Source organism: Dendrobates tinctorius, unplaced genomic scaffold (genome assembly GCF_039654945.1).
Source record: "Dendrobates tinctorius isolate UK_male_01 unplaced genomic scaffold, ASM3965494v1 ptg000157l, whole genome shotgun sequence".
NCBI classification, from domain to species: domain Eukaryota; kingdom Metazoa; phylum Chordata; class Amphibia; order Anura; family Dendrobatidae; genus Dendrobates; species Dendrobates tinctorius.
In genome coordinates, this window is record NW_027361824.1 from 17829637 (window position 1) to 17842756 (window position 13120).

Here is a 13120-nt window from a genome sequence, read left to right on the forward strand (position 1 = left end):
TCACGGCTTTGCGTGTACACAGTCCCGGCGTGCAGAGCATTGAGTATTCTGGCAGCTGCTCTATAGCTTGCAACACAAACCATGAGCAAAGGAGCTCCAAAAAAGCGAAAAATAGATCCACACATAATATGGTAGAAAAATATATAAATTTATTGACAAAGGTATATTTAAAAATCAAATACAGATCCATATAGGGGGATGTTAGGAAAATTAGTGTCAAATCCAGAACAGAATGGGCTAAACAGCAGAGGGAGACAGAACTAGAAAGCCAAACTGGTTTACAAAGTTGATGTAAGAGGAGAGGAAAGGTAATGTAATAAATGGAGTAATATACTCAAAATCATAATTATATCGAGTGTCCATACTTCCTCACACAGCATCAAGACATCATATGTCCACAAAGGGCACGGTACAAAAGTGTAAAAATTGTGGCAGAGGACACTCACCAGCGGCTACTAGTCTGTACACCCACCCCGACGCGCGTTTCGGAGGGTCAGTCCTTCATCAGGGGTCATGCCCAGTTGCTGGCATCGTAATAGGATGCTGCGACGGAGAGCCGGGAAGGTAAGTGTAATGTTTTGGGGGGTTTTTTTTATATGTTTTCTGATGGTGCCATGCATACCATGATGGAGGTGGGGGCCAATCATCCCAGGTTAAGGATGGGGCCCTGCATACCAGGATAGGGATGGGGTCATGCATACTAGGATGAAATGGGGGCCCTGCATACCAGGATAGGGATGAGGGCGATCATTCCTGCCAGGATAGGGATGAGGGAGCCATTCCTACAAAGATAGGGATAATGGGGGCATGCATACCAGGCTAGGGATCAGAGGGCCATGCACACCAGGATAGGGATGAGAGGGCCATGCATACCTGAGTAGGGATGAAGGACCCTTGTGTATCATCATGTGGATGAGGGAACTATATATATCAGGGTAGGGGATATTAAGAACAGAATTGACCACATTGTTGCCTTCAATTTTTTCCCTATATTCCTCCTCTAAAACCTAGGTGCGTCTTATAGTTCGTAAAATATGGTATTTGTCTGTACATAGATATTACTGTGAGGTTGGTGACGGCCGCACTTACCGTTAAGAGAAGCCCTACTCTCTATATCTGCGTCCACACCATCTTGTCTTCTAACTTTTCTACAGAAATTCTTCTTCTTTAGATATCTGTAAAATGATGACCAGAAGTGACATTATACAGTAATCCATCTCTACATTCTGCACAGTGCTATAATGAGACATATTGTTCTCCATCTATTTTATCTGCCCCTTTCTGCAGTCATTTTCGGTGTCTATGACAATCAGCATTTTCTCTCTATTGTACAGAATAGTCCATTGTGCTCCCGGCAGGTCAGACCCAGTTTAGGAGCCACTAAGCGTCTACACGAGATTGTGCCCGGCACTGACTCGTGTTATGACCTGAAGATGTGAGATTTCTTCTACAGACCCCCATGTAGCCCAGAAATCATTATGAGACTTACGCAAATATGATGGAACAGATGACACAAGAGAAGAATCCAGAGAAGAAGTAGACGGCAGGATGAATATTATACATATTATAGTGATCTAAGGGGAGAAAAGATGAAGATCACATGAGAAGACTCCGGACATCACAAGTAACACATGAAGAATCCTCCATGACATGAATCATCTGACTTATTACCAACACCTCCATATTAGGTGGATATCCGGTAAAGCTCTTACCTGCAGGGATCACAGCCCTGGGATGACAGGGGCGCGTGTTGATAGGAGCGCCCTCCACAGGTGCTAATAGCACACTAACCAATAGAAAAATCCAAAACAGCATTTCAGCCTAGAGGAAAATATCGCTTCTTGTGTAGTCCACAGTCAGCCTCTCCAGACAAAGCCTTGTGCAGGAGCGTCTCTCCTTATAACCACAGTGATGACATCACAATGGTGGTCGCATTGTGACATCACAAGGAGCGGAACCCGAGTGATGTCACAATGGGCCAGATACCACTGAAGATGAAGCCGCTCCATCCATCTCTATGTGTCTCCTAGTATTATTCGTCTCATCTCTTGGTCCCTGACATAATAAAACATTACACAGGATTCCTGCTGGAAAATGGCTGTCATCAGGACAAGTAGTAAATGTAATAGACCGGGAATTACTGGAGAACTGAGGCTCAGAGGAGTTTCTGATCACTCCTGATTACACAACTAATGTGTCCTGTATTCAGGACAAACCTTTTCTTAGGCCTCACTCTCTCTGATGCGGAAAAATAAAGAAAAAGTGTCTAAAATCATCATGAAAAAATGAGAAAATCAAATAGTTTTCTGCCTGGCGGACATGTGAGGGCATCATGGAGATGAGTGCGATAAAAGGAAAAAGACCGATAACAGCAGACAATAGCTTAAGGAGAATAAATGTGATATAATGATAGAATGGCTGATAACAGCAGCCAATAGCTCACAATAATTGCATGTGGAAAAATGCTGAAGACAGAGAACACTGCTCAGGATAATTGAGAACTAACATGGAAACAGGCTGATAACAGTGGACAATAGTGTAATACCCCAAAGTTGGGGATTACAATAATAGTATGTTTTATATATGCGCTGGAATACTTGTAGAAATTGCAAAAAAAGTGGTAAAACCACAGCCAGCTCACCAACTAGATCCGCAGGTGCACGGAACTCCGTCTTGAAAGGACAAGATGAACAAAAGTAGAAATAAAAGGGGGAAATGTTCCAGCTCCTTAAAAAATTCTTGAAACTTTATTGGTGCATATCAAAAAAGTAATTTCTGTGCGGTGAAAACTCCATTGACAGTGTGCACTCAGGGGTATAAGCGACGCGTTTCGATCTGAACCAGATCTTTACCAAAACTCCATACCTGCTCACAATGATGGCAGTAACTTTTTGATACTAAATATCTATTGGTGTTATCTCTGACATATATTAATTGCTCTGTCCAGTGACTTTGCTTATCTAATAATAAAAAACAAGTACAATGATCATGAACAATATAAGGCTCTGCCCGCGAGGGCTCCCAGTCTACAAGGGGCGGGTGAGCATACAGTAGGTGAGGGCAGAGCTGGTCGTTACTGCAGGTTGTAGGCTTGTCGGAAGAGGTCGGTCTTCAGCTTCCTTTTTCACATTTCCAGGTAATCGAGAGCCTGTATGTTGGGGTAGAAGGGCTTTTTCATTTTTGAGCTATAGCGGACGTCGCAGTGTAAGTGACGTCTGATTTTCTTTTATTAACCCCTTTATCCCCAAGAGTGGATTGCACGTTGATGACCGGGCGAATTTTTACAATTCTGACCGCTGTCCTTTTATGAGGTCATAACTCTGGAACACTTCCATGGATCTTGGTGATTCTGACGATGTTGTCTCATGACATATTGTACTTCATGTTAGTGGTAACATTTCTTTGAAATAACTTGCGTTTATTTGTGAAAAAAACAGAAATTTGACGAAAATTTTGAAAATTTTGCAATTTTCCAACTTTGAATTTGCATGCCCTTAAATCACAGAGATACGGCATACAAAAAACTTAATAAATAACATTTTCTACATGTTTACTTTACATCAACTCAATTTTGGAACCCAAATTTTGTTTTCGTTAGGAAGTTATAAGGGTTAAAAGTTAACCAGCGATTTCTCATTTTTACAACACCTTTTTATTTTTAGGGACCACATTACATTTGAAGTCACTTTGAGGGGTCTATATGATAGAAAATACCCAAAAGTGACACAGTTCTAAAAACTGCACCCCTCAAGGTGCTCAAAACCACATTCAAGAAGTTTATTAACCCTTCAGGTGCATCACAGGAATTTTTTGAATGTTTAACTTTTTTTCACAAAAAGATTAATTCAGGTACAATTTTTTTTATTTTACCAAGGGAAACAGGAAAAATTGGGCTGCAAAAGTTATTGTGCAATTTGTCCTGAGTACGCTGATATCTGATATGTGGGGGGAACCACTGTTTCGGCGCATGGCAGAGCTCAGAAGGGAAGGAGCGCCGTTTGACTTTTTCTCTGCAAAATTGGCTGGAATTCAGATCGGACGTCATGTCACATTTGGAGAGCCCCTGATGTGCCTAAACAGTGGAAAACCCCCACAAGTGACCCCATTTTGTAAACTAGACCAAATTTTTGTAGAACCATGGGACCACTGCCCGGGGATGCTCCGAAGGGGGCGTGACTAAGCGAGTCCCAGACTTCCATAGTAAGACCTCTAAGACAGGACCAGAATGGAAGTGCAGGAGATGTAAGGTGCTACCTCCAATTAGACCCCGGGTACGTGGAGCTGACTCGACCAGACTGGCAGGCAGGTACTGCAAGTAGCGGAGAACCACGCAGGAGATAAGTGGCAGAAGTGGGTAGTGGGCAGCTGCTGGCATGGAGAAATGCAGTAGGTGCTGGGGTAGTCCCCGAAGGCGTGGGAAGACACATAGGACACACTGAGGAGGCAAACCAGTATTAGCAAGATACAACAGAGCATTAACACGCAGGTACAGGAACCTGAAAAACCTGAAAACTAGCAACAGGAAACACTTGTTGCTCAGGCACCTCCCTAAGGGCAGAGGTGCCTGAAATAGTACAAGACAATCAGCCATTGGCTGAAACCTATTTTTGAAAATGGCGTGCTGTCTCTTTAAGAGACCAGGAGTGTGCGCGTGTCCTCAGTGGCGCACCTGGAGATCTGCGGGATGTGTGCAGCGTCCAGGAAGCAGAAGCAGGCACCGCGAGATACGGGAAGGGAGCCCCAGGAGACCAGCTACCCCGCCAGGCACCGCAGTAAAGTGGCAGCCCCGAGGCAACAGGTGAGGGCCGGGGAACGGATTGGGACGGAGGCGCTACAAAATTGCTGTTGGGAGAAGGCGTCTTCACATATGGGAGACCTAGAGCTGTCCATAATTCCAGATGAGAGGTGTAAGAAGCTTGTGGATGGTTATAGTAAGCGATTGATTGCAGTTATTTATTCCAAAGGGTGTGAACTAATATTAACCCCTTAACAACCGCAGATACGCCTTTTAACGGCGACAGTTAAGGGTACTTATTCCTCAGCGCCCCTTTTTAACGGAGCTGAGAAATAAGATAGCACCCCCCCAGCATCGGAAAATCTCCGGGGTCTCGGCTACCGGGGGTAGCTGAAACCCCAGAGAACGTGATTCGGGTTGGTTTTTACGGACTCCAGTGTTGCGGAATAACGGCGACCACAAAACAAAGTCAGATTTCCTATTTATTTCTCTCTCCTCTGATCTGATCTAACTCAGCAGAGGAGAGAGAAATGGGGTGCCCCGAGCCCCCTCAGTACATGGAGTGTTCCCTGGTCCCTCCAGCTGTGTACCCCGGCCCTCAGCGTCTTCTTCTGGGAGGAAAATGGGGGCATGTGCAGTGCACCCGCCGAGATCTGCCGGCTGGTACCCGGCAACTATAGGAGATTTCTCCTATTGGTTCATTTTGATCACTGTGATAGCGTCTATCACAGTGATCAAAATGAAAAAAAAAAATAGTAAATCAAACCCCACTACCCACTATATCACCCCCTTAGGTAAAAATATTAAAATAAAATAAAAATTATTTTTTTCCATTAAGGTTGGGGCTATAGCTATAGTTAGGGTTTGGGCTAGACTTAGAGCTAGGGTTAGGGTTGGGTAGGGTCACGACTGGGGTTAAGGTTGGGGTTAGGATTAGGGTTACGGTGGTGTTGAGGTTAGCGTTAGGGGTGTGTTGGGGTTAGAGCTGTGCTAGGTTTGAAGTTAGAATTTGGGGGGTTCCACTGTTTAGGTACATCAGGGGTCTCTAAATACGACATTTTGCCCGCCCTTGATTCCAGCCAATTTTGCGTTCAAAAAGTCAAATGCTGCTCCCTCCTTTCTGAGCCCTGCCATGCACCCAAACAATGGCTTTCCCCCACATATGGGGCATTGGCGTACTCAGGAGAAATTGCACAACAAATTTTGTGGTCCATTTTCTCCTGTTATTTTTTGTTATATTGACCCCAACAAGCTCACTTCAAATGTGAGGTGGTCCCTAAAAAAATGGTTTTGTAAATTGTTTGAAAAAATTCCGTCTTTATATGCAGTGTTTATTTTTTCCCGCAGCATGTCAATTCTTTTCGCGGCTCTGCAGCGTTTCTGCACCCATTGACTTCCATTGAGTCAGATCAACCTGTGTCCAGTTCTACCTGGGGCACTTCACAATAATACAACAACCAATCCCATATAAGGTATTGTAGGGATTCGGTCTGGTAGGCAATAGCTGGGCGGCAGTAACGAGGCAACACACAGGCATAAAGTCCAATTTCAGAGGTTTTAATGTCACTCGGTAACCAGCAGCTTAACAAAACATAAGGGAAAGTAAACACATACTCCAGCTTGGAGAACCACTGGTCCCAGACTCACCCCTTGCGCCGGATGGGCGTAACTAAGCGGCTGCCAGGTCCTGTGGCATCCGCCAGGTGCCATTCCCGGGGTTCTTCCGAGTCTTGCTGCGACAGTCCTGCAGCACAGGAATCCTATATACAAGCTTCAGGCTGAGTCCACACAAGTTCCTGTAGTTTCCAGAAACACACTCACACTATGGCAACCACCAACCTCCATTACATAGGGCCTAACCCTGACATCATCGCAGGTCCCGTCTATAAGGAAAAACCCGGCCAAACATTAATCTGTTAGGAGAAGCATATCTTCCATCCAGTAAAACACCCTTTACTGTACCACATACCTCCCCCCTATGTTCAACTCTAGAGGGGTGGACACATGACATACAGTGAACTCTGGACAGGGCATCTGCATTCCCCTGTAGTCTGCCTGTGTGATGTTCTACTGAAAATTTAAAGTTTTGCAGAGACAGGAACCACCTGGTGACTCGGGCATTCCGCTCCTTAGCTTGACTCATCCACGTAAGAGGGGAATGATCTGTCACCAACCCAAATGTTCTTCCCAGTAAATAGTAGCGCAATGATTCCAGTACCCACTTGATGGCCAGGCACTCTCTCTCCACAATACTGTACCGGGTTTTCAGCTGGGGTAAGCTTCCGGCTTAGGAAACTAACGGGATGCTCTTCCCCGTTAACTTCCTGAGAAAGCACGGCACCGAGGCCTATTTCAGAGGCATCAGTCTGCACCACGAACTCTTTTTTGAAATTTGGAGTGATCAGGACTGGTGAACCCCACATTACCCCTTTTAATTTTTGTAAAGGCCTCCTCTAACTGACCATTCCAGTGGACCATCACAGATTTTTTTCCTTTTAAACAATCTGTTCAAGGTGCGGACAGGGTTGCAAAGTTTGGAATTAACCGCCTGTAATATCCCACCAAACCCAAAAAGGCCTTTACCTGCTTTGTTGTGAGGGGACGGGGCCAGTTCTGAATTGCCTCGACCTTGTTCACTTGGGGCTTGAGAACTCCCCTCCCAATGACATAACCCAAGTACCGGGCTTCCTCCAACTCTATGAAACACTTCTTTGGGTTGGCAGTTAGCCCTGCTTGTCGCAGGGAGTCTACCACTGCCTGTACTTTTGCTAAGTGGCTTTCCCAATCAGTGCTGAACACAATAATATCATCTAGATAGGCTGAGGCATAGCGGCGATGGGGACGGAGAACAATATCCATTAACCGCTGGAACGTTGCTGGAGCGCCATGCAACCCAAAGGGTAACACCTTATACTGGAACAGCCCCTCAGGTGTTATAAACGCCGTTTTTCCCTTCGCCGCCTCTTTTAGGGGTACCTGCCAATAACCTTTTGTGAGGTGCAGAGTTGTAAAATACCGTGCTTGCCCAAAGCGCTCTATCAACTCGTCAACCCGGGGCATGGGGTAGGCGTCAAATTTGAAATATCATTGAGTTTTCTAAAATCATTACAGAATCTTAGAGACCCATCAGGTTTGGGTATTAGAACTAATGGGCTGGCCCACTCACTCTGAGACTCTTCTATGACCCCTAACTGTAGCATCATTTTTACCTCTTCCGAGATGGCTTGTCGCCGGGCCTCAGGCACTCGATATGGCTTTAGTCGGACCTTGGCCTGTGGATCGGTGACAATGTCATGTTGGATTAGGGAGGTGCATCCAGGGAGTTCCGAAAAAACATCTGTATTTCGGCTGATGAACTCCCGGACCTCCTGAACCTGTTTAGGAGACAAAGTATCTGCAATTTTGACCGCGGGTGCTCTCTATCTTTCCAGGGTTTAAGCAAATTAATATGGTAAACCTGTTCTGGCTTTCTCCGTCCTGGCTGGTGTACCTTATAGTCTACTGGCCCCACCTTCTCCATGATCTCCTAGGGTCCCTGCCACCTTGCGAGAAATTTGCTATCTACGGTAGGCACAAGCACCAAAACCCGATCCCCAGGGCTAAAGGTTCTTACCCGAGCCTCCTGGTTATAGACCCGACTCTGTGACCGTTGTGCTGCCTCCATATGTTCCCGGACTAAGGGTAGGACTGTCTCCATTCTCTCTTGCATTTTTGCAACATGTTCTGTCACACTTTTGTGGGGAGTAGGTTGGTTCTCTCAGGCCTCTTTGGCTATATCTAGTAAGCCCCGTGGATGTCCGCCGTACAATAGTTCAAAAGGCGAGAACCCCGTAGATGCCTGAGGTACCTCCCGCACTGCAAAAAACAAATATGGCAATAACAGATCCCAGTCCTTCCCATCTTTGGAAACTGCCTTTTTTAACATGCTTTTCAGGGTCTAAATTGAACCTTTCTACCAGACCATCTGTTTGGGGATGATAGACCGAGGTGCGCAACTGTTTAACATTTAACAACCGGCAGAGTTCCTTCATAATTTTTGACATAAAGGTGGTTCCCTGGTCTGTTAAAATCTCTTGGGGAATTCCAACCCACGAAAACATACCCATGAGTTCCTTTGCTATAAGCTTAGCTGATGTGTGGCGCAGGGGAATGGCCTCGGGATATCAGGTAGCATAATCTAGCACTACCACAATGTGTTGGTGTCCCCTTGCCGACTTATTGAGAGGCCCCACCAGGTCCATGGCCACTCTCTCGAAGGGCACCTCTATAATCGGCAAAGGCACCAAAGTGCTCCGAAAGTGAGGCTGTGAACTGGTTACCTGGCATACTGGACAGGAGCTACAGTACCGTTAAACTTCTTCATGAACCCCTGACCAATAAAATCGTTGCAAGATTCGGTCGAGGGTCTTCTTTTGGCCCAAATGCCCCCAAGTACATGCGCTAAATACATTACCAGCCTGCGATACGTCTGAGGTACCAGTAATTGTTCTACCATTTCCCCCCGTATTTTCTCCACTCGGTACAACAAATCCTGGTTCAACTCAAAGCGTGGCAACACCGTATCTACCCCAGGTTGTTGGGGTTCCCCATTGACAAACAGTACATTTTCTCTGGCCTGGGCTAAAGTAAGGTCTCAGAGTTGCGCTGTACCAAAATTGTCACCTGATACATTCAAGTCTGACAACTCAGGTCCCGGCGGCAAGTCTTGCACCTCTCCAGCCAATCTTTCTAGGGGAGAATTCTCCCCTTCCTCCACCGACGGGAAGGTTATTCCTACCGCCAGCACATCTTCCTCTGGGCCACCAGGTTCATGCCCCCCTTCTGGAGAATGTAACCTGGTTGCCTCTGGTACGGCAGTTGCTCAGTGGATGGTACCACAGACGGCCACAGCACAGAAAACAACGGAAAGTCTCTTCCAATTATCACTTCATAATGTAAATTAGTCACCACCCCCACCTCGTGGCACCGCCTCCCTGCTGGCGTGCTGATTACGACTAGTGTGGTGGGATAGTCTTTTAAGTCTCCATGTATACACAACACCCCAATTTTCCAACCCGTTTACTCGCTGGTATGTATCCAGCTGGCTCGTACCAGGGTTACAAGACTCCCTGAGTCCAATGGGGCCACAGCCGGGGTGCCCTCCACTTCTACCCGACACAAATGTTCCATATTAGGGCCTTTCGGGGTGCCCATTGCACACATTGGTTCGGCATTATGGGACTGGCGGTAACCAAAATTGGTGTCCATGGGCTCAGTCAGGTGGGGACAATCAGCTCTCATATGACCTGGTTCCTGGCACCGCCAGCAGATTATGGGGCCCCCTTCCCCGGATAAGTCCGGAGCGGCCTTCCTGGGCTCTGCTCGCCGAACCAGGGTCGGGGACTTACGGAACCTTCCTGTTACCTTTCGGGGGGTCCCTCCCTGTAACTCTTTGGTAGCCCCATACCTTTCTATGAGGTCTATCATCTGCATGGCATTAGTAGGGGATGCCTCTCCGACCCAGGTCTGGAGGGAGTGGGGCAAAGCCCTCCAAAATCTATCAGTCACTATGCGGTCCAGTATGGCCGTGGGGGACAACACTTCAGGCTGCAGCCACTTTTGTAACAGGTGCAAAAAATCGTAATACTGGGACCGGGCTGGCTTAGATGGGGTAAACTCTCACTGGTGTACCCGCTGGGCCCGCACTAACACATTTACCCCAAGGCGTGCCAGTATCTCACCCTTGACGACCGTGTAGTCCGTCGTTTGCTCTGGGGGTAGGTCGAGATACGCTTTCAACGGTCCTGGGGTCAGAAACGGAGCGAGGACACCTGCCCAATGGTCCCGGGGGAGCTTCTCTCTCTCACCGTCTCCTTCGAACATCTCCAGATACACCTCCACATCGTCCGATTCTTCCATTTTAGGAATCGCTGTACAAACCGCTTTCCGAATATCCTGGATTCCCCAGTCAGCTCCTTTTGCTTGCGCTGTTGTAATATGCTGTATCAACAGCTGATTTGTTTCCTGCTGCTGCTGCATAGCCTGCTGCTGCATAGCCTGCTGTCGCATGGCCTCCTGTTGCTGCTGCCGCATGGCCTCCTGTTGCTGGTGCCGCATGGTCTCCTGTTGCTGCTGCATAGCCTGCTGCTGTTGTCGCATGGCCTCTATGAGCGTTTTTACCGTGGCCTCCATTTCTGGAAAGTTCCCCGCCTGGATCTCTGCCACTCGTTTCACCCAGGACATAGGCTGGGGTACCGATCAAAAATCAAAACAGTCTGGCCTCACTGCTTCTGCCCGCATTCAGTCCACCAATTGTAGGGATTCGCTCTGGTAGGCAATAGCTGGGCGGCAGTAACGAGGCAATACACAGGCATAAAGTCCAATTTCAGAGGTTTTAATGTCACTCAGTAACCAGCAGCTTAACAAAACATAAGGGAAAGTAAACACATACTCCAGCTTGGAGAACCACTGGTCCCAGACTCACCCCTTGCACGGGACGGGCGTAACTAAGCGACTGCCAGGTCCTGCGGCATCCGCCAGGTGCCATTCCCGGGGTTCTTCCGAGTCTTGCTGCGACAGTCCTGCAGCACAGGAATCCTATATACAAGCTTCAGGCTGAGTCCACACAAGTTCCTGTAGTTTCCAGAAACACACTCACTCTGTGGCATTTACCAACCTCCATTACATAGGGCCTAACCCCTCCCACCAGTGAGGTAGACATCACATGGGCTGATCACGTGACCCTGACATCATCGCAGGTCCCGTCTTTAGGGAAAAACCCGGCCAAACATTAATCTGTTAGGAGAAACATATCTCCCATCCAGTAAAACACTCTTTACTGTACCACAGTATATAGGATAAAAACTTATAAATAAAAACACTATTTTTTTTGTCAATCAGTATTTAAATCACATATAGAAAAGCAAAATGCCGTTTGGGGACGCTGGACCACACTACATGGAGAATATATTCCAGGGGGAATAGTATATAATACAATACCGAATCAAATTAATAATGCAAAAAAATGATTGCCAAACATGCTTCTCAAATATACCTATGACCAGTATTAGATAAAAATTATGTTTACGGTAAACATCTTACAAGACTTTTATTAAAATGCATACATGGTTTACGTGGATTTTATTTCTTCCTGTAGATGGTAATCTATACTGGATACCTGTTCTCTTCCAACATTTTCTTTTTTTTTTTTTGCAAAACTTTTCCTCCAGTGAGGCCTAAAAGTCCACCTCCAATTGCAGTTGCAATGCCAGCCACTTTAAATCCTGCCATCAGGCCTATAGGGCCCCCAACTATTCCACCAATAAGCGCCCCTGCCGCAGGAAGCAGCGACAGCTTGTATGTCAATGCCTTCTCCAGGTTCTTGGTTCCCTCTTCGACATTCCCAGCAGCAGCGTTGACATGGTCTTCAATGCTGTCAATCTTCTCCTGCTGAGTATGCACCAGTTGGGAAAATTCATTTATAATTTCATTCAAGTCCAATAAATCCTTTTCCAAAGTATTCCACGATTCCAAGGCACTTGGGTCTTGAATTTCAATAAACTTTGCGTCTATTTGGATTTCTGAATTGCGCTCACAAGGCAGCTCTTTTGCCGATTTCTCGTTTGACACTTCACAATGAATTGCTTCATGTAAATCTTTAGCAGATTTCGAGTGAATCTCCAAAAATTCACTTATGGATTCTAAAGCCTTATCTTTTACTGGCTGTAGTACTTTGGTCAGGGCCTGGATATCTCCATCCCTTACTTTTAGGAAAAGCATTTCCATGTCTTGCATATTGGCTCGAAGTTGCTGCACTGTACGTCCTGCATTGATATGCTCCTTGTGTAACTCTTCCCATGATCTGCACCTTTGATACTTTTCAATATTTATCCGGTGGTTCTTCAATCTCTCCAAATCGGTTGGTATGACCACCTTTGCAAACTTCTATGCAGCAGTCTCCAGGCGCCGGTATGACACTTTTTGTTCAGTTTCCAACATAGCGTTGCTCGTTACCTTTCCAGATAGTCACCATGAAGGTAATGCTACACAGTGAGGAGCAGCAGCAGCAGCTTCCGGAGCGATGTCAGAACCTTCGGTGATGTCACAATCATGTGATCAGGGAGGAGTCCAGCTGTGGGCTGCTGTACACAGTGCTTACCCATTGCATGCAGTCAGCGGGTCTCCCCCAGTGCAGACGAGGCTGAAGTTGGTTTCTTATTCGTCCAGTTTCTTATTCGGAGCTGAAGTTGGTTTCTTTATTCATCAGTTTCTTATTCAGCAATTTTTTTCTTTTCAATTTTTCATAGCTTTAACAAAAAATAAGCATCACAATAATAAAACACAATGCAGCGAGGTGCCCTGATGTGAACGCACTTAAAAACAGCTACAAAAACTATAAAACTGGCA

General features: G+C 46.3%; 1 protein-coding gene and 1 pseudogene across 1 annotated transcript in view; one reads left to right on the forward strand and one right to left on the reverse strand.

Moving 5' to 3' along the window:
- Positions 1-13120, forward strand: part of AAMDC (adipogenesis associated Mth938 domain containing) — a 284239-nt gene that overhangs the window by 113482 nt on the left and 157637 nt on the right. The gene's annotated exons all lie outside the window — the stretch shown is intronic.
- LOC141051422 (syntaxin-17 pseudogene) lies at positions 4339-12808 on the reverse strand (annotated as a pseudogene).